Source organism: Anarhichas minor, unplaced genomic scaffold (assembly GCF_050575085.1).
Source record: "Anarhichas minor isolate MPS153535 unplaced genomic scaffold, ASM5057508v1 ptg000007l, whole genome shotgun sequence".
Classification (NCBI taxonomy): domain Eukaryota; kingdom Metazoa; phylum Chordata; class Actinopteri; order Perciformes; family Anarhichadidae; genus Anarhichas; species Anarhichas minor.
Genome location: NW_027466453.1, coordinates 8,017,226 through 8,041,925, shown reverse-complemented (window position 1 = coordinate 8,041,925; position 24,700 = coordinate 8,017,226). Strand labels below are relative to the sequence as shown.

The window sequence follows — 24,700 nt, the reverse complement described above, 5'->3', positions numbered from 1 at the left end:
GAATATCTACAGGTACCATTTTGACTGAATGAAATCATGAGAACATAGAAAACCAAATTGCTGTAAGGTGTGCAACATGGATTTAGTTGTCAGTTCAAAAGATGTATTTCACTTTGCTAGAAGTTACACAGAATGTCAATGTAAATCCAGCTGGAGTTGGTGTTAGAATCAAGCCGACAATCAGCATCCTCCCAGACCACTGATGTCAACAGTGGGGGATGGGTTGGCGGAGGTGTGTGTTACAGGACTGAAGGCCACTCCTGAGAACAGTAGTCCACAGTACAAAAGACTATCACCCAAGGTGGGATTCGAACTCTCAACCTTTTGTTTGATGTACCAGGCCCGGCTAGCTCAGACGGCAGAGCATGAGACTCTTAATCTCAGGGTCGTGGGTTCGAGCCCCACGTTGGGCTTCAGAGTTTCAGACTAGGGCTTAACCTGGGATGAATTTGTAGGTGTTTACCCTAGCTATACTTGGGTGTGTTACAGGACATTCTGATGTAGCATTTAAAAATTAAAGCCATTCCAAATTTCATTCATGAACTAACTTCAAATCAAATTCATGAGACAACGACATTTTCGTTACGCCGAATAGAGCAGAACCTTGCGATAGAGGCAACCCATGATGTCTATTTAGATGTAACTCGTGAACCCCAGGCACAATTTGGGTTTCACCTGTCAGGATGGCCGAGTGGTCTAAGGCGCCAGACTCAAGGGTTCACTCCTAACTCAGCAAAGAGACTTCTGGTCTCCAAATGGAGGCGTGGGTTCAAACCCCACTTCTGACAGATTATTTTACCTGCAAGTTTCATCCTTGTAGTTTGGCAAAACAGATATCTCTGCTGTAGTTTCTGTTGAAAACAAAGTGTTCCTTGAATATCTACAGGTACCATTTTGACTGAATGAAATCATGAGAACATAGAAAACCAAATTGCTGTAAGGTGTGCAACATGGATTTAGTTGTCAGTTCAAAAGATGTATTTCACTTTGCTAGAAGTTACACAGAATGTCAATGTAAATCCAGCTGGAGTTGGTGTTAGAATCAAGCCGACAATCAGCATCCTCCCAGACCACTGATGTCAACAGTGGGGGATCGGTTGGCGGAGGTGTGTGTTACAGGACTGAAGGCCACCCCTGAGAACAGTAGTCCACAGTACAAAAGACTATCACCCAAGGTGGGATTCGAACTCTCAACCTTTTGTTTGATGTACCAGGCCCGGCTAGCTCAGACGGCAGAGCATGAGACTCTTAATCTCAGGGTCGTGGGTTCGAGCCCCACGTTGGGCTTCAGAGTTTCAGACTAGGGCTTAACCTGGGATGAATTTGTAGGCGTTTACCCTAGCTATACTTGGGTGTGTTACAGGACATTCTGATGTAGTATTTTAAAATTAAAGACCTTCCAAATCTCATTCATAAGCTAACTTCAAATCAAATTCATGAGACGACATTTTCGTTACGCCGAATAGAGCAGAACCTTGCGATAGAGGCAACCCATGATGTCTATTTAGAAGTAACTCGTGAACCCCAGGCACAATTTGGGTTTCACCTGTCAGGATGGCCGAGTGGTCTAAGGCGCCAGACTCAAGGGTTCACTCCTTACTCAGCAAAGAGACTTCTGGTCTCCAAATGGAGGCGTGGGTTCAAACCCCACTTCTGACAGATTATTTTACCTGCAAGTTTCATCCTTGTAGTTTGGCAAAACAGATATCTCTGCTGTAGTTTCTGTTGAAAACAAAGTGTTCCTTGAATATCTACAGGTACCATTTTGACTGAATGAAATCATGAGAACATAGAAAACCAAATTGCTGTAAGGTGTGCAACATGGATTTAGTTGTCAGTTCAAAAGATGTATTTCACTTTGCTAGAAGTTACACAGAATGTCAATGTAAATCCAGCTGGAGTTGGTGTTAGAATCAAGCCGACAATCAGCATCCTCCCAGACCACTGATGTCAACAGTGGGGGATCGGTTGGCGGAGGTGTGTGTTACAGGACTGAAGGCCACCCCTGAGAACAGTAGTCCACAGTACAAAAGACTATCACCCAAGGTGGGATTCGAACTCTCAACCTTTTGTTTGATGTACCAGGCCCGGCTAGCTCAGACGGCAGAGCATGAGACTCTTAATCTCAGGGTCGTGGGTTCGAGCCCCACGTTGGGCTTCAGAGTTTCAGACTAGGGCTTAACCTGGGATGAATTTGTAGGCGTTTACCCTAGCTATACTTGGGTGTGTTACAGGACATTCTGATGTAGTATTTTAAAATTAAAGACCTTCCAAATCTCATTCATAAGCTAACTTCAAATCAAATTCATGAGACGACATTTTCGTTACGCCGAATAGAGCAGAACCTTGCGATAGAGGCAACCCATGATGTCTATTTAGATGTAACTCGTGAACCCCAGGCACAATTTGGGTTTCACCTGTCAGGATGGCCGAGTGGTCTAAGGCGCCAGACTCAAGGGTTCACTCCTTACTCAGCAAAGAGACTTCTGGTCTCCAAATGGAGGCGTGGGTTCAAACCCCACTGCTGACAGATTATTTTACCTGCAAGTTTCATCCTTGTAGTTTGGCAAAACAGATATCTCTGCTGTAGTTTCTGTTGGAAACAAAGTGTTCCTTGAATATCTACAGGTACCATTTTGACTGAATGAAATCATGAGAACATAGAAAACCAAATTGCTGTAAGGTGTGCAACATGGATTTAGTTGTCAGTTCAAAAGATGTATTTCACTTTGCTAGAAGTTACACAGAATGTCAATGTAAATCCAGCTGGAGTTGGTGTTAGAATCAAGCCGACAATCAGCATCCTCCCAGACCACTGATGTCAACAGTGGGGGATGGGTTGGCGGAGGTGTGTGTTACAGGACTGAAGGCCACCCCTGAGAACAGTAGTCCACAGTACAAAAGACTATCACCCAAGGTGGGATTCGAACTCTCAACCTTTTGTTTGATGTACCAGGCCCGGCTAGCTCAGACGGCAGAGCATGAGACTCTTAATCTCAGGGTCGTGGGTTCGAGCCCCACGTTGGGCTTCAGAGTTTCAGACTAGGGCTTAACCTGGGATGAATTTGTAGGCGTTTACCCTAGCTATACTTGGGTGTGTTACAGGACATTTTGATGTAGCATTTTAAAATTAAAGCCCTTCCAAATCTCATTCATGAGCTAACTTCAAATCAAATTCATGAGACAACGACATTTTCGTTACGCCGAATAGAGCAGAACCTTGCGATTGAGGCAACCCATGATGTCTATTTAGATGTAACTCGTGAACCCCAGGCACAATTTGGGTTTCACCTGTCAGGATGGCCGAGTGGTCTAAGGCGCCAGACTCAAGGGTTCACTCCTTACTCAGCAAAGAGACTTCTGGTCTCCAAATGGAGGCGTGGGTTCAAACCCCACTTCTGACAGATTATTTTACCTGCAAGTTTCATCCTTGTAGTTTGGCAAAACAGATATCTCTGCTGTAGTTTCTGTTGAAAACAAAGTTTTCCTTGAATATCTACAGGTACCATTTTGACTGAATGAAATCATGAGAACATAGAAAACCAAATTGCTGTTAGGTGTGCAACATGGATTTAGTTGTCAGTTCAAAAGATGTATTTCACTTTGCTAGAAGTTACACAGGATGTCAATGTAAATCCAGCTGGAGTTGGTGTTAGAATCAAGCCGACAATCAGCATCCTCCCAGACCACTGATGTCAACAGTGGGGGATGGGTTGGCGGAGGTGTGTGTTACAGGACTGAAGGCCACTCTTGAGAACAGTCGTTCACAGTACAAAAGACTACCACCCAAGGTGGGATTCGAACTCTCAACCTTTTGTTTGATGTACCAGGCCCGGCTAGCTCAGACGGCAGAGCATGAGACTCTTAATCTCAGGGTCGTGGGTTCGAGCCCCACGTTGGGTTTCAGACTAGGGCTTAACCTGGGATGAATTTGTAGGCGTTTACCCTAGCTATACTTGGGTGTGTTACAGGACATTCTGATGTAGCATTTAAAAATTAAAGCCATTCCAAATTTCATTCATGAACTAACTTCAAATCAAATTCATGAGACAACGACATTTTCGTTACGCCGAATAGAGCAGAACCTTGCGATAGAGGCAACCCATGATGTCTATTTAGATGTAACTCGTGAACCCCAGGCACAATTTGGGTTTCACCTGTCAGGATGGCCGAGTGGTCTAAGGCGCCAGACTCAAGGGTTCACTCCTTACTCAGCAAAGAGACTTCTGGTCTCCAAATGGAGGCGTGGGTTCAAACCCCACTTCTGACAGATTATTTTACCTGCAAGTTTCATCCTTGTAGTTTGGCAAAACAGATATCTCTGCTGTAGTTTCTGTTGAAAACAAAGTTTTCCTTGAACATCTACAGGTACCATTTTGACTGAATGAAATCATGAGAACATAGAAAACCAAATTGCTGTAAGGTGTGCAACATGGATTTAGTTGTCAGTTCAAAAGATGTATTCACTTTGCTAGAAGTTACACAGAATGTCAATGTAAATCCAGCTGGAGTTGGTGTTAGAATCAAGCCGACAATCAGCATCCTCCCAGACCACTGATGTCAACAGTGGGGGATGGGTTGGTGGAGGTGTGTGTTACAGGACTGAAGGCCACCCCTGAGAACAGTAGTCCACAGTACAAAAGACAATCACCCAAGGTGGGATTCGAACTCTCAACCTTTTGTTTGATGTACCAGGCCCGGCTAGCTCAGACGGCAGAGCATGAGACTCTTAATCTCAGGGTCGTGGGTTCGAGCCCCACGTTGTGTTTGAGACTAGGGCTTAACCTGGGATGAATTTGTAGGTGTTTACCCTAGCTATACTTGGGTGTGTTACAGGACATTCTGATGTAGCATTTAAAAATTAAAGCCATTCCAAATTTCATTCATGAACTAACTTCAAATCAAATTCATGAGACAACGACATTTTCGTTACGCCGAATAGAGCAGAACCTTGCGATAGAGGCAACCCATGATGTCTATTTAGATGTAACTCGTGAACCCCAGGCACAATTTGGGTTTCACCTGTCAGGATGGCCGAGTGGTCTAAGGCGCCAGACTCAAGGGTTCACTCCTTACTCAGCAAAGAGACTTCTGGTCTCCAAATGGAGGCGTGGGTTCAAACCCCACTTCTGACAGATTATTTTACCTGCAAGTTTCATCCTTGTAGTTTGGCAAAACAGATATCTCTGCTGTAGTTTCTGTTGAAAACAAAGTTTTCCTTGAATATCTACAGGTACCATTTTGACTGAATGAAATCATGAGAACATAGAAAACCAAATTGCTGTAAGGTGTGCAACATGGATTTAGTTGTCAGTTCAAAAGATGTATTCACTTTGCTAGAAGTTACACAGAATGTCAATGTAAATCCAGCTGGAGTTGGTGTTAGAATCAAGCCGACAATCAGCATCCTCCCAGACCACTGATGTCAACAGTGGGGGATGGGTTGGTGGAGGTGTGTGTTACAGGACTGAAGGCCACCCCTGAGAACAGTAGTCCACAGTACAAAAGACAATCACCCAAGGTGGGATTCGAACTCTCAACCTTTTGTTTGATGTACCAGGCCCGGCTAGCTCAGACGGCAGAGCATGAGACTCTTAATCTCAGGGTCGTGGGTTCGAGCCCCACGTTGGGTTTCAGACTAGGGCTTAACCTGGGATGAATTTGTAGGTGTTTACCCTAGCTATACTTGGGTGTGTTACAGGACATTCTGATGTAGCATTTAAAAATTAAAGCCATTCCAAATTTCATTTATGAACTAACTTCAAATCAAATTCATGAGACAACGACATTTTCGTTACGCCGAATAGAGCAGAACCTTGCGATAGAGGCAACCCATGATGTCTATTTAGATGTAACTCGTGAACCCCAGGCACAATTTGGGTTTCACCTGTCAGGATGGCCGAGTGGTCTAAGGCGCCAGACTCAAGGGTTCACTCCTTACTCAGCAAAGAGACTTCTGGTCTCCAAATGGAGGCGTGGGTTCAAACCCCACTTCTGACAGATTCTTTTACCTGCAAGTTTCATCCTTGTAGTTTGGCAAAACAGATATCTCTGCTGTAGTTTCTGTTGAAAACAAAGTGTTCCTTGAATATCTACAGGTACCATTTTGACTGAATGAAATCATGAGAACATAGAAAACCAAATTGCTGTAAGGTGTGCAACATGGATTTAGTTGTCAGTTCAAAAGATGTATTTCACTTTGCTAGAAGTTACACAGAATGTCAATGTAAATCCAGCTGGAGTTGGTGTTAGAATCAAGCCGACAATCAGCATCCTCCCAGACCACTGATGTCAACAGTGGGGGATGGGTTGGCGGAGGTGTGTGTTACAGGACTGAAGGCCACCCCTGAGAACAGTAGTCCACAGTACAAAAGACTATCACCCAAGGTGGGATTCGAACTCTCAACCTTATGTTTGATGTACCAGGCCCGGCTAGCTCAGACGGCAGAGCATGAGACTCTTAATCTCAGGGTCGTGGGTTCGAGCCCCACGTTGGGTTTCAGACTAGGGCTTAACCTGGGATGAATTTGTAGGCGTTTACCCTAGCTATACTTGGGTGTGTTACAGGACATTCTGATGCAGCATTTTAAAATTAAAGCCCTTCCAAATCTCATTCATGAGCTAACTTCAAATCAAATTCATGAGACGACATTTTCGTTACGCCGAATAGAGCAGAACCTTGCGATAGAGGCAACCCATGATGTCTATTTAGATGTAACTCGTGAACCCCAGGCACAATTTGGGTTTCACCTGTCAGGATGGCCGAGTGGTCTAAGGCGCCAGACTCAAGGGTTCACTCCTTACTCAGCAAAGAGACTTCTGGTCTCCAAATGGAGGTGTCGGTTCAAACCCCACTTCTGACAGATTCTTTTACCTGCAAGTTTCATCCTTGTAGTTTGGCAAAACAGATATCTCTGCTGTAGTTTCTGTTGAAAACAAAGTGTTCCTTGAATATCTACAGGTACCATTTTGACTGAATGAAATCATGAGAACATAGAAAACCAAATTGCTGTAAGGTGTGCAACATGGATTTAGTTGTCAGTTCAAAAGATGTATTTCACTTTGCTAGAAGTTACACAGAATGTCAATGTAAATCCAGCTGGAGTTGGTGTTAGAATCAAGCCGACAATCAGCATCCTCCCAGACCACTGATGTCAACAGTGGGGGATGGGTTGGCGGAGGTGTGTGTTACAGGACTGAAGGCCACCCCTGAGAACAGTAGTCCACAGTACAAAAGACTATCACCCAAGGTGGGATTCGAACTCTCAACCTTTTGTTTGATGTACCAGGCCCGGCTAGCTCAGACGGCAGAGCATGAGACTCTTAATCTCAGGGTCGTGGGTTCGAGCCCCACGTTGGGCTTCAGAGTTTCAGACTAGGGCTTAACCTGGGATGAATTTGTAGGCGTTTACCCTAGCTATACTTTGGTGTGTTACAGGACATTCTGATGTAGCATTTTAAAATTAAAGCCCTTCCAAATCTCATTCATAAGCTAACTTCAAATCAAATTCATGAGACGACATTTTCGTTACGCCGAATAGAGCAGAACCTTGCGATAGAGGCAACCCATGATGTCTATTTAGATGTAACTCGTGAACCCCAGGCACAATTTGGGTTTCACCTGTCAGGATGGCCGAGTGGTCTAAGGCGCCAGACTCAAGGGTTCACTCCTTACTCAGCAAAGAGACTTCTGGTCTCCAAATGGAGGCGTGGGTTCAAACCCCACTGCTGACAGATTATTTTACCTGCAAGTTTCATCCTTGTAGTTTGGCAAAACAGATATCTCTGCTGTAGTTTCTGTTGAAAACAAAGTGTTCCTTGAATATCTACAGGTACCATTTTGACTGAATGAAATCATGAGAACATAGAAAACCAAATTGCTGTAAGGTGTGCAACATGGATTTAGTTGTCAGTTCAAAAGATGTATTTCACTTTGCTAGAAGTTACACAGAATGTCAATGTAAATCCAGCTGGAGTTGGTGTTAGAATCAAGCCGACAATCAGCATCCTCCCAGACCACTGATGTCAACAGTGGGGGATGGGTTGGTGGAGGTGTGTGTTACAGGACTGAAGGCCACCCCTGAGAACAGTAGTCCACAGTACAAAAGACTATCACCCAAGGTGGGATTCGAACTCTCAACCTTTTGTTTGCTGTACCAGGCCCGGCTAGCTCAGACGGCAGAGCATGAGACTCTTAATCTCAGGGTCGTGGGTTCGAGCCCCACGTTGGGTTTCAGACTAGGGCTTAACCTGGGATGAATTTGTAGGTGTTTACCCTAGCTATACTTGGGTGTGTTACAGGACATTCTGATGTAGCATTTAAAAATTAAAGCCATTCCAAATTTCATTCATGAACTAACTTCAAATCAAATTCATGAGACAACGACATTTTCGTTACGCCGAATAGAGCAGAACCTTGCGATAGAGGCAACCCATGATGTCTATTTAGATGTAACTCGTGAACCCCAGGCACAATTTGGGTTTCACCTGTCAGGATGGCCGAGTGGTCTAAGGCGCCAGACTCAAGGGTTCACTCCTTACTCAGCAAAGAGACTTCTGGTCTCCAAATGGAGGCGTGGGTTCAAACCCCACTGCTGACAGATTATTTTACCTGCAAGTTTCATCCTTGTAGTTTGGCAAAACAGATATCTCTGCTGTAGTTTCTGTTGAAAACAAAGTGTTCCTTGAATATCTACAGGTACCATTTTGACTGAATGAAATCATGAGAACATAGAAAACCAAATTGCTGTAAGGTGTGCAACATGGATTTAGTTGTCAGTTCAAAAGATGTATTTCACTTTGCTAGAAGTTACACAGAATGTCAATGTAAATCCAGCTGGAGTTGGTGTTAGAATCAAGCCGACAATCAGCATCCTCCCAGACCACTGATGTCAACAGTGGGGGATGGGTTGGCGGAGGTGTGTGTTACAGGACTGAAGGCCACCCCTGAGAACAGTAGTCCACAGTACAAAAGACTATCACCCAAGGTGGGATTCGAACTCTCAACCTTTTGTTTGATGTACCAGGCCCGGCTAGCTCAGACGGCAGAGCATGAGACTCTTAATCTCAGGGTCGTGGGTTCGAGCCCCACGTTGGGTTTCAGACTAGGGCTTAACCTGGGATGAATTTGTAGGCGTTTACCCTAGCTATACTTGGGTGTGTTACAGGACATTCTGATGTAGCATTTTAAAATTAAAGCCATTCTAAATTTCATTCATGAACTAACTTCAAATAAAATTCATGAGACAATGACATTTTCGTTACGCCGAATAGAGCAGAACCTTGCGATAGAGGCAACCCATGATGTCTATTTAGATGTAACTCGTGAACCCCAGGCACAATTTGGGTTTCACCTGTCAGGATGGCCGAGTGGTCTAAGGCGCCAGACTCAAGGGTTCACTCCTTACTCAGCAAAGAGACTTCTGGTCTCCAAATGGAGGCGTGGGTTCAAACCCCACTTCTGACAGATTATTTTACCTGCAAGTTTCATCCTTGTAGTTTGGCAAAACAGATATCTCTGCTGTAGTTTCTGTTGAAAACAAAGTGTTCCTTGAATATCTACAGGTACCATTTTGACTGAATGAAATCATGAGAACATAGAAAACCAAATTGCTGTAAGGTGTGCAACATGGATTTAGTTGTCAGTTCAAAAGATGTATTTCACTTTGCTAGAAGTTACACAGAATGTCAATGTAAATCCAGCTGGAGTTGGTGTTAGAATCAAGCCGACAATCAGCATCCTCCCAGACCACTGATGTCAACAGTGGGGGATGGGTTGGCGGAGGTGTGTGTTACAGGACTGAAGGCCACCCCTGAGAACAGTAGTCCACAGTACAAAAGACTATCACCCAAGGTGGGATTCGAACTCTCAACCTTTTGTTTGATGTACCAGGCCCGGCTAGCTCAGACGGCAGAGCATGAGACTCTTAATCTCAGGGTCGTGGGTTCGAGCCTCACGTTGGGTTTCAGACTAGGGCTTAACCTGGGATGAATTTGTAGGTGTTTACCCTAGCTATACTTGGGTGTGTTACAGGACATTCTGATGTAGCATTTAAAAATTAAAGCCATTCCAAATTTCATTCATGAACTAACTTCAAATCAAATTCATGAGACAACGACATTTTCGTTACGCCGAATAGAGCAGAACCTTGCGATAGAGGCAACCCATGATGTCTATTTAGATGTAACTCGTGAACCCCAGGCACAATTTGGGTTTCACCTGTCAGGATGGCCGAGTGGTCTAAGGCGCCAGACTCAAGGGTTCACTCCTTACTCAGCAAAGAGACTTCTGGTCTCCAAATGGAGGCGTGGGTTCAAACCCCACTTCTGACAGATTATTTTACCTGCAAGTTTCATCCTTGTAGTTTGGCAAAACAGATATCTCTGCTGTAGTTTCTGTTGAAAACAAAGTGTTCCTTGAATATCTACAGGTACCATTTTGACTGAATGAAATCATGAGAACATAGAAAACCAAATTGCTGTAAGGTGTGCAACATGGATTTAGTTGTCAGTTCAAAAGATGTATTTCACTTTGCTAGAAGTTACACAGAATGTCAATGTAAATCCAGCTGGAGTTGGTGTTAGAATCAAGCCGACAATCAGCATCCTCCCAGACCACTGATGTCAACAGTGGGGGATGGGTTGGCAGAGGTGTGTGTTACAGGACTGAAGGCCACCCCTGGGAACAGTAGTCCACAGTACAAAAGACTATCACCCAAGGTGGGATTCGAACTCTCAACCTTTTGTTTGATGTACCAGGCCCGGCTAGCTCAGACGGCAGAGCATGAGACTCTTAATCTCAGGGTCGTGGGTTCGAGCCCCACGTTGGGCTTCAGAGTTTTAGACTAGGGCTTAACCTGGGATGAATTTGTAGGCGTTTACCCTAGCTATACTTGGGTGTGTTACAGGACATTCTGATGTAGCATTTTAAAATTAAAGCCCTTCCAAATCTCATTCATAAGCTAACTTCAAATCAAATTCATGAGACGACATTTTCGTTACGCCGAATAGAGCAGAACCTTGCGATAGAGGCAACCCATGATGTCTATTTAGATGTAACTCGTGAACCCCAGGCACAATTTGGGTTTCACCTGTCAGGATGGCCGAGTGGTCTAAGGCGCCAGACTCAAGGGTTCACTCCTTACTCAGCAAAGAGACTTCTGGTCTCCAAATGGAGGCGTGGGTTCAAACCCCACTTCTGACAGATTCTTTTACCTGCAAGTTTCATCCTTGTAGTTTGGCAAAACAGATATCTCTGCTGTAGTTTCTGTTGAAAACAAAGTGTTCCTTGAATATCTACAGGTACCATTTTGACTGAATGAAATCATGAGAACATAGAAAACCAAATTGCTGTAAGGTGTGCAACATGGATTTAGTTGTCAGTTCAAAAGATGTATTTCACTTTGCTAGAAGTTACACAGAATGTCAATGTAAATCCAGCTGGAGTTGGTGTTAGAATCAAGCCGACAATCAGCATCCTCCCAGACCACTGATGTCAACAGTGGGGGATGGGTTGGCGGAGGTGTGTGTTACAGGACTGAAGGCCACCCCTGAGAACAGTAGTCCACAGTACAAAAGACTATCACCCAAGGTGGGATTCGAACTCTCAACCTTTTGTTTGATGTACCAGGCCCGGCTAGCTCAGACGGCAGAGCATGAGACTCTTAATCTCAGGGTCGTGGGTTCGAGCCCCACGTTGGGCTTCAGAGTTTCAGACTAGGGCTTAACCTGGGATGAATTTGTAGGCGTTTACCCTAGCTATACTTGGGTGTGTTACAGGACATTCTGATGTAGCATTTTAAAATTAAAGCCCTTCCAAATCTCATTCATAAGCTAACTTCAAATCAAATTCATGAGACGACATTTTCGTTACGCCGAATAGAGCAGAACCTTGCGATAGAGGCAACCCATGATGTCTATTTAGATGTAACTCGTGAACCCCAGGCACAATTTGGGTTTCACCTGTCAGGATGGCCGAGTGGTCTAAGGCGCCAGACTCAAGGGTTCACTCCTTACTCAGCAAAGAGACTTCTGGTCTCCAAATGGAGGCGTGGGTTCAAACCCCACTGCTGACAGATTATTTTACCTGCAAGTTTCATCCTTGTAGTTTGGCAAAACAGATATCTCTGCTGTAGTTTCTGTTGAAAACAAAGTGTTCCTTGAATATCTACAGGTACCATTTTGACTGAATGAAATCATGAGAACATAGAAAACCAAATTGCTGTAAGGTGTGCAACATGGATTTAGTTGTCAGTTCAAAAGATGTATTTCACTTTGCTAGAAGTTACACAGAATGTCAATGTAAATCCAGCTGGAGTTGGTGTTAGAATCAAGCCGACAATCAGCATCCTCCCAGACCACTGATGTCAACAGTGGGGGATGGGTTGGCGGAGGTGTGTGTTACAGGACTGAAGGCCACCCCTGAGAACAGTAGTCCACAGTACAAAAGACTATCACCCAAGGTGGGATTCGAACTCTCAACCTTTTGTTTGATGTACCAGGCCCGGCTAGCTCAGACGGCAGAGCATGAGACTCTTAATCTCAGGGTCGTGGGTTCGAGCCCCACGTTGGGCTTCAGAGTTTCAGACTAGGGCTTAACCTGGGATGAATTTGTAGGCGTTTACCCTAGCTATACATGGGTGTGTTACAGGACATTTTGATGTAGCATTTTAAAATTAAAGCCCTTCCAAATCTCATTCATGAGCTAACTTCAAATCAAATTCATGAGACAACGACATTTTCGTTACGCCGAATAGAGCAGAACCTTGCGATCGAGGCAACCCATGATGTCTATTTAGATGTAACTCGTGAACCCTAGGCACAATTTGGGTTTCACCTGTCAGGATGGCCGAGTGGTCTAAGGCGCCAGACTCAAGGGTTCACTCCTTACTCAGCAAAGAGACTTCTGGTCTCCAAATGGAGGCGTGGGTTCAAACCCCACTTCTGACAGATTATTTTACCTGCAAGTTTCATCCTTGTAGTTTGGCAAAACAGATATCTCTGCTGTAGTTTCTGTTGAAAACAAAGTTTTCCTTGAATATCTACAGGTACCATTTTGACTGAATGAAATCATGAGAACATAGAAAACCAAATTGCTGTAAGGTGTGCAACATGGATTTAGTTGTCAGTTCAAAAGATGTATTTCACTTTGCTAGAAGTTACACAGAATGTCAATGTAAATCCAGCTGGAGTTGGTGTTAGAATCAAGCTGACAATCAGCATCCTCCCAGACCACTGATGTCAACAGTGGGGGATGGGTTGGCGGAGGTGTGTGTTACAGGACTGAAGGCCACCCCTGAGAACAGTAGTCCACAGTACAAAAGACTATCACCCAAGGTGGGATTCGAACTCTCAACCTTTTGTTTGATGTACCAGGCCCGGCTAGCTCAGACGGCAGAGCATGAGACTCTTAATCTCAGGGTCGTGGGTTCGAGCCCCACGTTGGGCTTCAGAGTTTCAGACTAGGGCTTAACCTGGGATGAATTTGTAGGTGTTTACCCTAGCTATACTTGGGTGTGTTACAGGACATTTTGATGTAGCATTTTAAAATTAAAGCCCTTCCAAATCTCATTCATGAGCTAACTTCAAATCAAATTCATGAGACAACGACATTTTCGTTACGCCGAATAGAGCAGAACCTTGCGATCGAGGCAACCCATGATGTCTATTTAGATGTAACTCGTGAACCCCAGGCACAATTTGGGTTTCACCTGTCAGGATGGCCGAGTGGTCTAAGGCGCCAGACTCAAGGGTTCACTCCTTACTCAGCAAAGAGACTTCTGGTCTCCAAATGGAGGCGTGGGTTCAAACCCCACTTCTGACAGATTATTTTACCTGCAAGTTTCATCCTTGTAGTTTGGCAAAACAGATATCTCTGCTGTAGTTTCTGTTGAAAACAAAGTTTTCCTTGAATATCTACAGGTACCATTTTGACTGAATGAAATCATGAGAACATAGAAAACCAAATTGCTGTAAGGTGTGCAACATGGATTTAGTTGTCAGTTCAAAAGATGTATTTCACTTTGCTAGAAGTTACACAGAATGTCAATGTAAATCCAGCTGGAGTTGGTGTTAGAATCAAGCCGACAATCAGCATCCTCCCAGACCACTGATGTCAACAGTGGGGGATGGGTTGGCGGAGGTGTGTGTTACAGGACTGAAGGCCACCCCTGAGAACAGTAGTCCACAGTACAAAAGACTATCACCCAAGGTGGGATTCGAACTCTCAACCTTTTGTTTGATGTACCAGGCCCGGCTAGCTCAGACGGCAGAGCATGAGACTCTTAATCTCAGGGTCGTGGGTTCGAGCCCCACGTTGGGCTTCAGAGTTTCAGACTAGGGCTTAACCTGGGATGAATTTGTAGGCGTTTACCCTAGCTATACATGGGTGTGTTACAGGACATTTTGATGTAGCATTTTAAAATTAAAGCCCTTCCAAATCTCATTCATGAGCTAACTTCAAATCAAATTCATGAGACAACGACATTTTCGTTACGCCGAATAGAGCAGAACCTTGCGATCGAGGCAACCCATGATGTCTATTTAGATGTAACTCGTGAACCCCAGGCACAATTTGGGTTTCACCTGTCAGGATGGCCGAGTGGTCTAAGGCGCCAGACTCAAGGGTTCACTCCTTACTCAGCAAAGAGACTTCTGGTCTCCAAATGGAGGCGTGGGTTCAAACCCCACTTCTGACAGATTATTTTACCTGCAAGTTTCATCCTTGTAGTTTGGCAAAACAGATATCTCAGCTGTAGTTTCTGTTGAAAACAAAGTTTTCCTTGAATATCTACAGGTACCATTTTGACTGAATGAAATCATGAGAACATAGAAAACCAAATTGCTGTAAGGTGTGCAACATGGATTTAGTTGTCAGTTCAAAAGATGTATTTCACTTTGCTAGAAGTTACACAGAATGTCAATGTAAATCCAGCTGGAGTTGGTGTTAGAATCAAGCTGACAATCAGCATCCTCCCAGACCACTGATGTCAACAGTGGGGGATGGGTTGGCGGAGGTGTGTGTTACAGGACTGAAGGTCACCCCTGAGAACAGTAGTCCACAGTACAAAAGACTATCACCCAAGGTGGGATTCGAACTCTCAACCTTTTGTTTGATGTACCAGGCCCGGCTAGCTCAGACGGCAGAGCATGAGACTCTTAATCTCAGGGTCGTGGGTTCGAGCCCCACGTTGGGCTTCAGAGTTTCAGACTAGGGCTTAACCTGGGATGAATTTGTAGGTGTTTACCCTAGCTATACTTGGGTGTGTTACAGGACATTTTGATGTAGCATTTTAAAATTAAAGCCCTTCCAAATCTCATTCATGAGCTAACTTCAAATCAAATTCATGAGACAACGACATTTTCGTTACGCCGAATAGAGCAGAACCTTGCGATAGAGGCAACCCATGATGTCTATTTAGATGTAACTCGTGAACCCCAGGCACAATTTGGGTTTCACCTGTCAAGATGGCCGAGTGGTCTAAGGCGCCAGACTCAAGGGTTCACTCCTTACTCAGCAAAGAGACTTCTGGTCTCCAAATGGAGGCGTGGGTTCAAACCCCACTGCTGACAGATTATTTTACCTGCAAGTTTCATCCTTGTAGTTTGGCAAAACAGATATCTCTGCTGTAGTTTCTGTTGAAAACAAAGTGTTCCTTGAATATCTACAGGTACCATTTTGACTGAATGAAATCATGAGAACATAGAAAACCAAATTGCTGTAAGGTGTGCAACATGGATTTAGTTGTCAGTTCAAAAGATGTATTTCACTTTGCTAGAAGTTACACAGAATGTCAATGTAAATCCAGCTGGAGTTGGTGTTAGAATCAAGCCGACAATCAGCATCCTCCCAGACCACTGATGTCAACAGTGGGGGATGGGTTGGCAGAGGTGTGTGTTACAGGACTGAAGGCCACCCCTGAGAACAGTAGTCCACAGTACAAAAGACTATCACCCAAGGTGGGATTCGAACTCTCAACCTTTTGTTTGATGTACCAGGCCCGGCTAGCTCAGACGGCAGAGCATGAGACTCTTAATCTCAGGGTCGTGGGTTCGAGCCCCACGTTGGGCTTCAGAGTTTCAGACTAGGGCTTAACCTGGGATGAATTTGTAGGCGTTTACCCTAGCTATACTTGGGTGTGTTACAGGACATTTTGATGTAGCATTTTAAAATTAAAGCCCTTCCAAATCTCATTCATGAGCTAACTTCAAATCAAATTCATGAGACAACGACATTTTCGTTACGCCGAATAGAGCAGAACCTTGCGATCGAGGCAACCCATGATGTCTATTTAGATGTAACTCGTGAACCCCAGGCACAATTTGGGTGTCACCTGTCAGGATGGCCGAGTGGTCTAAGGCGCCAGACTCAAGGGTTCACTCCTTACTCAGCAAAGAGACTTCTGGTCTCCAAATGGAGGCGTGGGTTCAAACCCCACTTCTGACAGATTATTTTACCTGCAAGTTTCATCCTTGTAGTTTGGCAAAACAGATATCTCTGCTGTAGTTTCTGTTGAAAACAAAGTGTTCCTTGAATATCTACAGGTACCATTTTGACTGAATGAAATCATGAGAACATAGAAAACCAAATTGCTGTAAGGTGTGCAACATATATTTAGTTGTCAGTTCAAAAGATGTATTTCACTTTGCTAGAAGTTACACAGAATGTCAATGTAAATCCAGCTGGAGTTGGTGTTAGAATCAAGCTGACAATCAGCATCCTCCCAGACCACTGATGTCAACAGTGGGGGATGGGTTGGCGGAGGTGTGTGTTACAGGACTGAAGGCCACCCCTGAGAACAGTAGTCCACAGTACAAAAGACTATCACCCAAGGTGGGATTCGAACTCTCAACCTTTTGTTTGATGTACCAGGCCCGGCTAGCTCAGATGGCAGAGCATGAGACTCTTAATCTCAGGGTCGTGGGTTTGAGCCCCACGTTGGGCTTCAGAGTTTCAGACTAGGGCTTAACCTGGGATGAATTTGTAGGCGTTTACCCTAGCTATACATGGGTGTGTTACAGGACATTTTGATGTAGCATTTTAAAATTAAAGCCCTTCCAAATCTCATTCATGAGCTAACTTCAAATCAAATTCATGAGACAACGACATTTTCGTTACGCCGAATAGAGCAGAACCTTGCGATCGAGGCAACCCATGATGTCTATTTAGATGTAACTCGTGAACCCCAGGCACAATTTGGGTTTCACCTGTCAGGATGGCCGAGTGGTCTAAGGCGCCAGACTCAAGGGTTCACTCCTTACTCAGCAAAGAGACTTCTGGTCTCCAAATGGAGGCGTGGGTTCAAACCCCACTTCTGACAGATTATTTTACCTGCAAGTTTCATCCTTGTAGTTTGGCAAAACAGATATCTCTGCTGTAGTTTCTGTTGAAAACAAAGTTTTCCTTGAATATCTACAGGTACCATTTTGACTGAATGAAATCATGAGAACATAGAAAACCAAATTGCTGTAAGGTGTGCAACATGGATTTAGTTGTCAGTTCAAAAGATGTATTTCACTTTGCTAGAAGTTACACAGAATGTCAATGTAAATCCAGCTGGAGTTGGTGTTAGAATCAAGCTGACAATCAGCATCCTCCCAGACCACTGATGTCAACAGTGGGGGATGGGTTAGCGGAGGTGTGTGTTACAGGACTGAAGGCCACCCCTGAGAACAGTAGTCCACAGTACAAAAGACTATCACCCAAGGTGGGATTCGAACTCTCAACCTTTTGTTTGATGTACCAGGCCCGGCTAGCTCGGACGGCAGAGCATGAGACTCTTAATCTCAGGGTCGTGGGTTCGAGCCCCACGTTGGGCTTCAGAGTTTCAGACTAGGGCTTAACCTGGGATGAATTTGTAGGTGTTTACCCTAGCTATACTTGGGTGTGTTACAGGACATTTTGATGTAGCATTTTAAAATTAAAGCCCTTCCAAATCTCATTCATGAGCTAACTTCAAATCAAATTCATGAGACAACGACATTTTCGTTACGCCGAATAGAGCAGAACCTTGCGATCGAGGCAACCCATGATGTCTATTTAGATGTAACTCGTGAACCCCAGGCACAATTTAGGTTTCACCTGTCAGGATGGCCGAGTGGTCTAAGGCGCCAGACTCAAGGGTTCACTCCTTACTCAGCAAAGAGACTTCTGGTCTCCAAATGGAGGCGTGGGTTCAAACCCCACTTCTGACAGATTATTTTACCTGCAAGTTTCATCCTTGTAGTTTGGCAAAACAGATATCTCTGCTGTAGTTTCTGTTGAAAACAAAGTTTTCCTTGAATATCTACAGGTACCATTTTGACTGAATGAAATCATGAGAACATAGAAAACCAAATTGCTGTAAGGTGTGCAACATGGATTTAGTTGTCAGTTCAAAAGATGTATTTCACTTTGCTAGAAGTTACACAGAATGTCAATGTAAATCCAGCTGGAGTTGGTGTTAGAATCAAGCTGACAATCAGCATCCTCCCAGACCACTGATGTCAACAGTGGGGGATGGGTTAGCAGAGGTGTGTGTTACAGGACTGAAGGCCACCCCTGAGAACAGTAGTCCACAGTACAAAAGACTATCACCCAAGGTGGGATTCGAACTCTCAACCTTTTGTTTGATGTACCAGGCCCGGCTAGCTCGGACGGCAGAGCATGAGACTCTTAATCTCAGGGTCGTGGGTTCGAGCCCCACGTTGGGCTTCAGAGTTTCAGACTAGGGCTTAACCTGGGATGAATTTGTAGGTGTTTACCCTAGCTATACTTGGGTGTGTTACAGGACATTTTGATGTAGCATTTTAAAATTAAAGCCCTTCCAAATCTCATTCATGAGCTAACTTCAAATCAAATTCATGAGACAACGACATTTTCGTTACGCCGAATAGAGCAGAACCTTGCGATCGAGGCAACCCATGATGTCTATTTAGATGTAACTCGTGAACCCCAGGCACAATTTGGGTTTCACCTGTCAGGATGGCCGAGTGGTCTAAGGCGCCAGACTCAAGGGTTCACTCCTTACTCAGCAAAGAGACTTCTGGTCTCCAAATGGAGGCGTGGGTTCAAACCCCACTTCTGACAGATTATTTTACCTGCAAGTTTCATCCTTGTAGTTTGGCAAAACAGATATCTCTGCTGTAGTTTCTGTTGAAAACAAAGTTTTCCTTGAATATCTACAGGTACCATTTTGACTGAATGAAATCATGAGAACATAGAAAACCAAATTGCTGTAAGGTGTGCAACATATATTTAGTTGTCAGTTCAAAAGATGTATTTCACTTTGCTAGAAGTTACACAGAATGTCAATGTAAATCCAGCTGGAGTTGGTGTTAGAATCAAGCTGACAATCAGCATCCTCCCAGACCACTGATGTCAACAGTGGGGGATGGGTTGGCGGAGGTGTGTGTTACAGGACTGAAGGCCACCCCTGAGAACAGTAGTCCACAGTACAAAAGACTATCACCCAAGGTGAGATTCGAACTCTCAACCTTTTGTTTGATATACCAGGCCCGGCTAGCTCAGACGGCAGAGCATGAGACTCTTAATCTCAGGGTCGCGGGTTCGAGCCCCACGTTGGGCTTCAGAGTTTCAGACTAGGATTTAACCTGGGATGAATTTGTAGGCTTTTACCCTAGCTATACTTGGGTTTGTTACAGGACATTCTGATGTAGCATTTTAAAATGAAAGCCCTTCCAAATCTCATTCATGAGCTAACTTCAAATCAAATTCATGAGACAACGACATTTTCGTTACGCCGAATAGAGCAGAACCTTGCGATCGAGGCAACCCATGATGTCTATTTAGATGTAACTCGTGAACCCCAGGCACAATTTGGGTTTCACCTGTCAGGATGGCTGAGTGGTCTAAGGCACCAGACTCAAGGGTTCACTCCTTACTCAGCAAAGAGACTTCTGGTCTCCAAATGGAGGCGTGGGTTCAAACCACACTTCTGACAGATTATTTTACCTGCAAGTTTCATCCTTGTAGTTTGGCAAAACAGATATCTCTGCTGTAGTTTCTGTTGAAAACAAAGTTTTCCTTGAATATCTACAGGTACCATTTTGACTGAATGAAATCATGAGAACATAGAAAACCAAATTGCTGTAAGGTGTGCAACATGGATTTAGTTGTCAGTTCAAAAGATGTATTTCACTTTGCTAGAAGTTACACAGAATGTCAATGTAAATCCAGCTGGAGTTGGTGTTAGAATCAAGCCGACAATCAGCATCCTCCCAGACCACTGATGTCAACAGTGGGGGATGGGTTGGCGGAGGTGTGTGTTACAGGACTGAAGGCCACCCCTGAGAACAGTAGTCCACAGTACAAAAGACTATCACCCAAGGTGGGATTCGAACTCTCAACCTTTTGTTTGATGTACCAGGCCCGGCTAGCTCAGATGGCAGAGCATGAGACTCTTAATCTCAGGGTCGTGGGTTCGAGCCCCACGTTGGGCTTCAGAGTTTCAGACTAGGGCTTAACCTGGGATGAATTTGTAGGTGTTTACCCCAACTATACATGGGTGTGTTACAGGACATTTTGATGTAGCATTTTAAAATTAAAGCCCTTCCAAATCTCATTCATGAGCTAACTTCAAATCAAATTCATGAGACAACGACATTTTCGTTACGCCGAATAGAGCAGAACCTTGCGATCGAGGCAACCCATGATGTCTATTTAGATGTAACTCGTGAACCCCAGGCACAATTTAGGTTTCACCTGTCAGGATGGCCGAGTGGTCTAAGGCGCCAGACTCAAGGGTTGACTCCTTACTCAGCAAAGAGACTTCTGGTCTCCAAATGGAGGCGTGGGTTCAAACCCCACTTCTGACAGATTATTTTACCTGCAAGTTTCATCCTTGTAGTTTGGCAAAACAGATATCTCTGCTGTAGTTTCTGTTGAAAACAAAGTTTTCCTTGAATATCTACAGGTACCATTTTGACTGAATGAAATCATGAGAACATAGAAAACCAAATTGCTGTAAGGTGTGCAACATGGATTTAGTTGTCAGTTCAAAAGATGTATTTCACTTTGCTAGAAGTTACACAGAATGTCAATGTAAATCCAGCTGGAGTTGGTGTTAGAATCAAGCTGACAATCAGCATCCTCCCAGACCACTGATGTCAACAGTGGGGGATGGGTTGGCGGAGGTGTGTGTTACAGGACTGAAGGCCACCCCTGAGAACAGTAGTCCACAGTACAAAAGACTATCACCCAAGGTGGGATTCGAACTCTCAACCTTTTGTTTGATGTACCAGGCCCGGCTAGCTCAGACGGCAGAGCATGAGACTCTTAATCTCAGGGTCGTGGGTTCGAGCCCCACGTTGGGCTTCAGAGTTTCAGACTAGGGCTTAACCTGGGATGAATTTGTAGGTGTTTACCCTAGCTATACTTGGGTGTGTTACAGGACATTTTGATGTAGCATTTTAAAATTAAAGCCCTTCCAAATCTCATTCATGAGCTAACTTCAAATCAAATTCATGAGACAACGACATTTTCGTTACGCCGAATAGAGCAGAACCTTGCGATCGAGGCAACCCATGATGTCTATTTAGATGTAACTCGTGAACCCCAGGCACAATTTGGGTTTCACCTGTCAGGATGGCCGAGTGGTCTAAGGCGCCAGACTCAAGGGTTCACTCCTTACTCAGCAAAGAGACTTCTGGTCTCCAAATGGAGGCGTGGGTTCAAACCCCACTTCTGACAGATTAGTTTACCTGCAAGTTTCATCCTTGTAGTTTGGCAAAACAGATATCTCTGCTGTAGTTTCTGTTGAAAACAAAGTTTTCCTTGAATATCTACAGGTACCATTTTGACTGAATGAAATCATGAGAACATAGAAAACCAAATTGCTGTAAGGTGTGCAACATGGATTTAGTTGTCAGTTCAAAAGATGTATTTCACTTTGCTAGAAGTTACACAGAATGTCAATGTAAATCCAGCTGGAGTTGGTGTTAGAATCAAGCTGACAATCAGCATCCTCCCAGACCACTGATGTCAACAGTGGGGGATGGGTTGGCGGAGGTGTGTGTTACAGGACTGAAGGCCACCCCTGAGAACACAAGTCCACAGTACAAAAGACTATCACCCAAGGTGGGATTCGAACTCTCAACCTTTTGTTTGATGTACCAGGCCCGGCTAGCTCAGACGGCAGAGCATGAAACTCTTAATCTCAGGGTCGTGGGTTCGAGCCCCACGTTGGGCTTCAGAGTTTCAGACTAGGGCTTAACCTGGGATGAATTTGTAGGTGTTTACCCTAGCTATACTTGGGTGTGTTACAGGACATTTTGATGTAGCATTTTAAAATTAAAGCCCTTCCAAATCTCATTCATGAGCTAACTTCAAATCAAATTCATGAGACAACGACATTTTCGTTACGCCGAATAGAGCAGAACCTTGCGATCGAGGCAACCCATGATGTCTATTTAGATGTAACTCGTGAACCCCAGGCACAATTTGGGTTTCACCTGTCAGGATGGCCGAGTGGTCTAAGGCGCCAGACTCAAGTGTTCACTCCTTACTCAGCAAAGAGACTTCTGGTCTCCAAATGGAGGCGTGGGTTCAAACCCCACTTCTGACAGATTATTTTACCTGCAAGTTTCATCCTTGTAGTTTGGCAAAACAGATATCTCTGCTGTAGTTTCTGTTGAAAACAAAGTTTTCCTTGAATATCTACAGGTACCATTTTGACTGAATGAAATCATGAGAACATAGAAAACCAAATTGCTGTAAGGTGTGCAACATGGATTTAGTTGTCAGTTCAAAAGATGTATTTCACTTTGCTAGAAGTTACACAGAATGTCAATGTAAATCCAGCTGGAGTTGGTGTTAGAATCAAGCCGACAATCAGCATCCTCCCAGACCACTGATGTCAACAGTGGGGGATGGGTTGGCGGAGGTGTGTGTTACAGGACTGAAGGCCACCCCTGAGAACAGTAGTCCACAGTACAAAAGACTATCACCCAAGGTGGGATTCGAACTCTCAACCTTTTGTTTGATGTACCAGGCCCGGCTAGCTCAGACTGCAGAGCATGAGACTCTTAATCTCAGAGTCGTGGGTTCGAGCCCCACGTTGGGCTTCAGAGTTTCAGACTAGGGCTTAACCTGGGATGAATTTGTAGGCGTTTACCCTAGCTATACTTGGGTGTGTTACAGGACATTTTGATGTAGCATTTTAAAATTAAAGCCCTTCCAAATCTCATTCATGAGCTAACTTCAAATCAAATTCATGAGACAACGACATTTTCGTTACGCCGAATAGAGCAGAACCTTGCGATCGAGGCAACCCATGATGTCTATTTAGATGTAACTCGTGAACCCCAGGCACAATTTGGGTTTCACCTGTCAGGATGGCCGAGTGGTCTAAGGCGCCAGACTCAAGGGTTCACTCCTTACTCAGCAAAGAGACTTCTGGTCTCCAAATGGAGGCGTGGGTTCAAACCCCACTTCTGACAGATTAGTTTACCTGCAAGTTTCATCCTTGTAGTTTGGCAAAACAGATATCTCTGCTGTAGTTTCTGTTGAAAACAAAGTTTTCCTTGAATATCTACAGGTACCATTTTGACTGAATGAAATCATGAGAACATAGAAAACCAAATTGCTGTAAGGTGTGCAACATGGATTTAGTTGTCAGTTCAAAAGATGTATTTCACTTTGCTAGAAGTTACACAGAATGTCAATGTAAATCCAGCTGGAGTTGGTGTTAGAATCAAGCTGACAATCAGCATCCTCCCAGACCACTGATGTCAACAGTGGGGGATGGGTTGGCGGAGGTGTGTGTTACAGGACTGAAGGCCACCCCTGAGAACACAAGTCCACAGTACAAAAGACTATCACCCAAGGTGGGATTCGAACTCTCAACCTTTTGTTTGATGTACCAGGCCCGGCTAGCTCAGACTGCAGAGCATGAGACTCTTAATCTCAGAGTCGTGGGTTCGAGCCCCACGTTGGGCTTCAGAGTTTCAGACTAGGGCTTAACCTGGGATGAATTTGTAGGCGTTTACCCTAGCTATACTTGGGTGTGTTACAGGACATTCTGATGTAGCATTTTAAAATGAAAGCCCTTCCAAATCTCATTCATGAGCTAACTTCAAATCAAATTCATGAGACAACGACATTTTCGTTACGCCGAATAGAGCAGAACCTTGCGATCGAGGCAACCCATGATGTCTATTTAGATGTAACTCGTGAACCCCAGGCACAATTTGGGTTTCACCTGTCAGGATGGCTGAGTGGTCTAAGGCACCAGACTCAAGGGTTCACTCCTTACTCAGCAAAGAGACTTCTGGTCTCCAAATGGAGGCGTGGGTTCAAACCACACTTCTGACAGATTATTTTACCTGCAAGTTTCATCCTTGTAGTTTGGCAAAACAGATATCTCTGCTGTAGTTTCTGTTGAAAACAAAGTTTTCCTTGAATATCTACAGGTACCATTTTGACTGAATGAAATCATGAGAACATAGAAAACCAAATTGCTGTAAGGTGTGCAACATGGATTTAGTTGTCAGTTCAAAAGATGTATTTCACTTTGCTAGAAGTTACACAGAATGTCAATGTAAATCCAGCTGGAGTTGGTGTTAGAATCAAGCCGACAATCAGCATCCTCCCAGACCACTGATGTCAACAGTGGGGGATGGGTTGGCGGAGGTGTGTGTTACAGGACTGAAGGCCACCCCTGAGAACAGTAGTCCACAGTACAAAAGACTATCACCCAAGGTG

General features: G+C 44.3%; 48 non-coding genes across 48 annotated transcripts; all 48 read left to right on the top strand.

Moving 5' to 3' along the window:
• Window positions 1–340: 340 nt before the first annotated feature.
• Window positions 341–413, top strand: trnak-cuu (transfer RNA lysine (anticodon CUU)). The gene has a single exon. It is a non-coding gene; the product is annotated as a tRNA-Lys (tRNA).
• Window positions 414–677: 264 nt separating this feature from the next.
• trnal-caa (transfer RNA leucine (anticodon CAA)) lies at window positions 678–788 on the top strand. The gene is made up of 2 exons: window positions 678–715; window positions 743–788. It is a non-coding gene; the product is annotated as a tRNA-Leu (tRNA).
• Window positions 789–1,214: 426 nt separating this feature from the next.
• Window positions 1,215–1,287, top strand: trnak-cuu (transfer RNA lysine (anticodon CUU)). Its single transcript has one exon. It is a non-coding gene; the product is annotated as a tRNA-Lys (tRNA).
• A 261-nt stretch (window positions 1,288–1,548) lies between these two features.
• On the top strand, window positions 1,549–1,659 carry trnal-caa (transfer RNA leucine (anticodon CAA)). The gene is made up of 2 exons: window positions 1,549–1,586; window positions 1,614–1,659. It is a non-coding gene; the product is annotated as a tRNA-Leu (tRNA).
• A 426-nt stretch (window positions 1,660–2,085) lies between these two features.
• trnak-cuu (transfer RNA lysine (anticodon CUU)) lies at window positions 2,086–2,158 on the top strand. The gene has a single exon. It is a non-coding gene; the product is annotated as a tRNA-Lys (tRNA).
• Window positions 2,159–2,419: 261 nt separating this feature from the next.
• On the top strand, window positions 2,420–2,530 carry trnal-caa (transfer RNA leucine (anticodon CAA)). Its single transcript has 2 exons — window positions 2,420–2,457; window positions 2,485–2,530. It is a non-coding gene; the product is annotated as a tRNA-Leu (tRNA).
• A 426-nt stretch (window positions 2,531–2,956) lies between these two features.
• trnak-cuu (transfer RNA lysine (anticodon CUU)) lies at window positions 2,957–3,029 on the top strand. The gene has a single exon. It is a non-coding gene; the product is annotated as a tRNA-Lys (tRNA).
• Window positions 3,030–3,293: 264 nt separating this feature from the next.
• trnal-caa (transfer RNA leucine (anticodon CAA)) lies at window positions 3,294–3,404 on the top strand. The gene is made up of 2 exons: window positions 3,294–3,331; window positions 3,359–3,404. It is a non-coding gene; the product is annotated as a tRNA-Leu (tRNA).
• A 426-nt stretch (window positions 3,405–3,830) lies between these two features.
• On the top strand, window positions 3,831–3,903 carry trnak-cuu (transfer RNA lysine (anticodon CUU)). The gene has a single exon. It is a non-coding gene; the product is annotated as a tRNA-Lys (tRNA).
• A 256-nt stretch (window positions 3,904–4,159) lies between these two features.
• trnal-caa (transfer RNA leucine (anticodon CAA)) lies at window positions 4,160–4,270 on the top strand. Its single transcript has 2 exons — window positions 4,160–4,197; window positions 4,225–4,270. It is a non-coding gene; the product is annotated as a tRNA-Leu (tRNA).
• Window positions 4,271–5,024: 754 nt separating this feature from the next.
• Window positions 5,025–5,135, top strand: trnal-caa (transfer RNA leucine (anticodon CAA)). Its single transcript has 2 exons — window positions 5,025–5,062; window positions 5,090–5,135. It is a non-coding gene; the product is annotated as a tRNA-Leu (tRNA).
• Window positions 5,136–5,560: 425 nt separating this feature from the next.
• trnak-cuu (transfer RNA lysine (anticodon CUU)) lies at window positions 5,561–5,633 on the top strand. Its single transcript has one exon. It is a non-coding gene; the product is annotated as a tRNA-Lys (tRNA).
• A 256-nt stretch (window positions 5,634–5,889) lies between these two features.
• On the top strand, window positions 5,890–6,000 carry trnal-caa (transfer RNA leucine (anticodon CAA)). The gene is made up of 2 exons: window positions 5,890–5,927; window positions 5,955–6,000. It is a non-coding gene; the product is annotated as a tRNA-Leu (tRNA).
• Window positions 6,001–6,426: 426 nt separating this feature from the next.
• On the top strand, window positions 6,427–6,499 carry trnak-cuu (transfer RNA lysine (anticodon CUU)). Its single transcript has one exon. It is a non-coding gene; the product is annotated as a tRNA-Lys (tRNA).
• Window positions 6,500–6,752: 253 nt separating this feature from the next.
• On the top strand, window positions 6,753–6,863 carry trnal-caa (transfer RNA leucine (anticodon CAA)). The gene is made up of 2 exons: window positions 6,753–6,790; window positions 6,818–6,863. It is a non-coding gene; the product is annotated as a tRNA-Leu (tRNA).
• Window positions 6,864–7,289: 426 nt separating this feature from the next.
• Window positions 7,290–7,362, top strand: trnak-cuu (transfer RNA lysine (anticodon CUU)). The gene has a single exon. It is a non-coding gene; the product is annotated as a tRNA-Lys (tRNA).
• Window positions 7,363–7,623: 261 nt separating this feature from the next.
• Window positions 7,624–7,734, top strand: trnal-caa (transfer RNA leucine (anticodon CAA)). The gene is made up of 2 exons: window positions 7,624–7,661; window positions 7,689–7,734. It is a non-coding gene; the product is annotated as a tRNA-Leu (tRNA).
• Window positions 7,735–8,160: 426 nt separating this feature from the next.
• On the top strand, window positions 8,161–8,233 carry trnak-cuu (transfer RNA lysine (anticodon CUU)). Its single transcript has one exon. It is a non-coding gene; the product is annotated as a tRNA-Lys (tRNA).
• Window positions 8,234–8,489: 256 nt separating this feature from the next.
• trnal-caa (transfer RNA leucine (anticodon CAA)) lies at window positions 8,490–8,600 on the top strand. The gene is made up of 2 exons: window positions 8,490–8,527; window positions 8,555–8,600. It is a non-coding gene; the product is annotated as a tRNA-Leu (tRNA).
• A 426-nt stretch (window positions 8,601–9,026) lies between these two features.
• trnak-cuu (transfer RNA lysine (anticodon CUU)) lies at window positions 9,027–9,099 on the top strand. Its single transcript has one exon. It is a non-coding gene; the product is annotated as a tRNA-Lys (tRNA).
• Window positions 9,100–9,355: 256 nt separating this feature from the next.
• On the top strand, window positions 9,356–9,466 carry trnal-caa (transfer RNA leucine (anticodon CAA)). The gene is made up of 2 exons: window positions 9,356–9,393; window positions 9,421–9,466. It is a non-coding gene; the product is annotated as a tRNA-Leu (tRNA).
• Window positions 9,467–10,221: 755 nt separating this feature from the next.
• On the top strand, window positions 10,222–10,332 carry trnal-caa (transfer RNA leucine (anticodon CAA)). Its single transcript has 2 exons — window positions 10,222–10,259; window positions 10,287–10,332. It is a non-coding gene; the product is annotated as a tRNA-Leu (tRNA).
• Window positions 10,333–10,758: 426 nt separating this feature from the next.
• trnak-cuu (transfer RNA lysine (anticodon CUU)) lies at window positions 10,759–10,831 on the top strand. Its single transcript has one exon. It is a non-coding gene; the product is annotated as a tRNA-Lys (tRNA).
• Window positions 10,832–11,092: 261 nt separating this feature from the next.
• Window positions 11,093–11,203, top strand: trnal-caa (transfer RNA leucine (anticodon CAA)). Its single transcript has 2 exons — window positions 11,093–11,130; window positions 11,158–11,203. It is a non-coding gene; the product is annotated as a tRNA-Leu (tRNA).
• A 426-nt stretch (window positions 11,204–11,629) lies between these two features.
• trnak-cuu (transfer RNA lysine (anticodon CUU)) lies at window positions 11,630–11,702 on the top strand. The gene has a single exon. It is a non-coding gene; the product is annotated as a tRNA-Lys (tRNA).
• A 261-nt stretch (window positions 11,703–11,963) lies between these two features.
• Window positions 11,964–12,074, top strand: trnal-caa (transfer RNA leucine (anticodon CAA)). The gene is made up of 2 exons: window positions 11,964–12,001; window positions 12,029–12,074. It is a non-coding gene; the product is annotated as a tRNA-Leu (tRNA).
• Window positions 12,075–12,500: 426 nt separating this feature from the next.
• Window positions 12,501–12,573, top strand: trnak-cuu (transfer RNA lysine (anticodon CUU)). The gene has a single exon. It is a non-coding gene; the product is annotated as a tRNA-Lys (tRNA).
• A 264-nt stretch (window positions 12,574–12,837) lies between these two features.
• On the top strand, window positions 12,838–12,948 carry trnal-caa (transfer RNA leucine (anticodon CAA)). The gene is made up of 2 exons: window positions 12,838–12,875; window positions 12,903–12,948. It is a non-coding gene; the product is annotated as a tRNA-Leu (tRNA).
• A 426-nt stretch (window positions 12,949–13,374) lies between these two features.
• Window positions 13,375–13,447, top strand: trnak-cuu (transfer RNA lysine (anticodon CUU)). The gene has a single exon. It is a non-coding gene; the product is annotated as a tRNA-Lys (tRNA).
• A 264-nt stretch (window positions 13,448–13,711) lies between these two features.
• On the top strand, window positions 13,712–13,822 carry trnal-caa (transfer RNA leucine (anticodon CAA)). The gene is made up of 2 exons: window positions 13,712–13,749; window positions 13,777–13,822. It is a non-coding gene; the product is annotated as a tRNA-Leu (tRNA).
• Window positions 13,823–14,248: 426 nt separating this feature from the next.
• On the top strand, window positions 14,249–14,321 carry trnak-cuu (transfer RNA lysine (anticodon CUU)). The gene has a single exon. It is a non-coding gene; the product is annotated as a tRNA-Lys (tRNA).
• Window positions 14,322–14,585: 264 nt separating this feature from the next.
• Window positions 14,586–14,696, top strand: trnal-caa (transfer RNA leucine (anticodon CAA)). The gene is made up of 2 exons: window positions 14,586–14,623; window positions 14,651–14,696. It is a non-coding gene; the product is annotated as a tRNA-Leu (tRNA).
• Window positions 14,697–15,122: 426 nt separating this feature from the next.
• trnak-cuu (transfer RNA lysine (anticodon CUU)) lies at window positions 15,123–15,195 on the top strand. Its single transcript has one exon. It is a non-coding gene; the product is annotated as a tRNA-Lys (tRNA).
• Window positions 15,196–15,459: 264 nt separating this feature from the next.
• trnal-caa (transfer RNA leucine (anticodon CAA)) lies at window positions 15,460–15,570 on the top strand. Its single transcript has 2 exons — window positions 15,460–15,497; window positions 15,525–15,570. It is a non-coding gene; the product is annotated as a tRNA-Leu (tRNA).
• Window positions 15,571–15,996: 426 nt separating this feature from the next.
• Window positions 15,997–16,069, top strand: trnak-cuu (transfer RNA lysine (anticodon CUU)). The gene has a single exon. It is a non-coding gene; the product is annotated as a tRNA-Lys (tRNA).
• Window positions 16,070–16,333: 264 nt separating this feature from the next.
• Window positions 16,334–16,444, top strand: trnal-caa (transfer RNA leucine (anticodon CAA)). Its single transcript has 2 exons — window positions 16,334–16,371; window positions 16,399–16,444. It is a non-coding gene; the product is annotated as a tRNA-Leu (tRNA).
• A 426-nt stretch (window positions 16,445–16,870) lies between these two features.
• Window positions 16,871–16,943, top strand: trnak-cuu (transfer RNA lysine (anticodon CUU)). Its single transcript has one exon. It is a non-coding gene; the product is annotated as a tRNA-Lys (tRNA).
• Window positions 16,944–17,207: 264 nt separating this feature from the next.
• On the top strand, window positions 17,208–17,318 carry trnal-caa (transfer RNA leucine (anticodon CAA)). Its single transcript has 2 exons — window positions 17,208–17,245; window positions 17,273–17,318. It is a non-coding gene; the product is annotated as a tRNA-Leu (tRNA).
• A 763-nt stretch (window positions 17,319–18,081) lies between these two features.
• trnal-caa (transfer RNA leucine (anticodon CAA)) lies at window positions 18,082–18,192 on the top strand. Its single transcript has 2 exons — window positions 18,082–18,119; window positions 18,147–18,192. It is a non-coding gene; the product is annotated as a tRNA-Leu (tRNA).
• Window positions 18,193–18,955: 763 nt separating this feature from the next.
• trnal-caa (transfer RNA leucine (anticodon CAA)) lies at window positions 18,956–19,066 on the top strand. Its single transcript has 2 exons — window positions 18,956–18,993; window positions 19,021–19,066. It is a non-coding gene; the product is annotated as a tRNA-Leu (tRNA).
• A 763-nt stretch (window positions 19,067–19,829) lies between these two features.
• Window positions 19,830–19,940, top strand: trnal-caa (transfer RNA leucine (anticodon CAA)). The gene is made up of 2 exons: window positions 19,830–19,867; window positions 19,895–19,940. It is a non-coding gene; the product is annotated as a tRNA-Leu (tRNA).
• Window positions 19,941–20,366: 426 nt separating this feature from the next.
• Window positions 20,367–20,439, top strand: trnak-cuu (transfer RNA lysine (anticodon CUU)). Its single transcript has one exon. It is a non-coding gene; the product is annotated as a tRNA-Lys (tRNA).
• A 264-nt stretch (window positions 20,440–20,703) lies between these two features.
• On the top strand, window positions 20,704–20,814 carry trnal-caa (transfer RNA leucine (anticodon CAA)). The gene is made up of 2 exons: window positions 20,704–20,741; window positions 20,769–20,814. It is a non-coding gene; the product is annotated as a tRNA-Leu (tRNA).
• Window positions 20,815–21,240: 426 nt separating this feature from the next.
• Window positions 21,241–21,313, top strand: trnak-cuu (transfer RNA lysine (anticodon CUU)). Its single transcript has one exon. It is a non-coding gene; the product is annotated as a tRNA-Lys (tRNA).
• Window positions 21,314–21,577: 264 nt separating this feature from the next.
• Window positions 21,578–21,688, top strand: trnal-caa (transfer RNA leucine (anticodon CAA)). The gene is made up of 2 exons: window positions 21,578–21,615; window positions 21,643–21,688. It is a non-coding gene; the product is annotated as a tRNA-Leu (tRNA).
• Window positions 21,689–22,451: 763 nt separating this feature from the next.
• Window positions 22,452–22,562, top strand: trnal-caa (transfer RNA leucine (anticodon CAA)). The gene is made up of 2 exons: window positions 22,452–22,489; window positions 22,517–22,562. It is a non-coding gene; the product is annotated as a tRNA-Leu (tRNA).
• Window positions 22,563–23,325: 763 nt separating this feature from the next.
• trnal-caa (transfer RNA leucine (anticodon CAA)) lies at window positions 23,326–23,436 on the top strand. The gene is made up of 2 exons: window positions 23,326–23,363; window positions 23,391–23,436. It is a non-coding gene; the product is annotated as a tRNA-Leu (tRNA).
• Window positions 23,437–24,199: 763 nt separating this feature from the next.
• Window positions 24,200–24,310, top strand: trnal-caa (transfer RNA leucine (anticodon CAA)). The gene is made up of 2 exons: window positions 24,200–24,237; window positions 24,265–24,310. It is a non-coding gene; the product is annotated as a tRNA-Leu (tRNA).
• The last annotated feature ends 390 nt before the right edge of the window (window positions 24,311–24,700 follow it).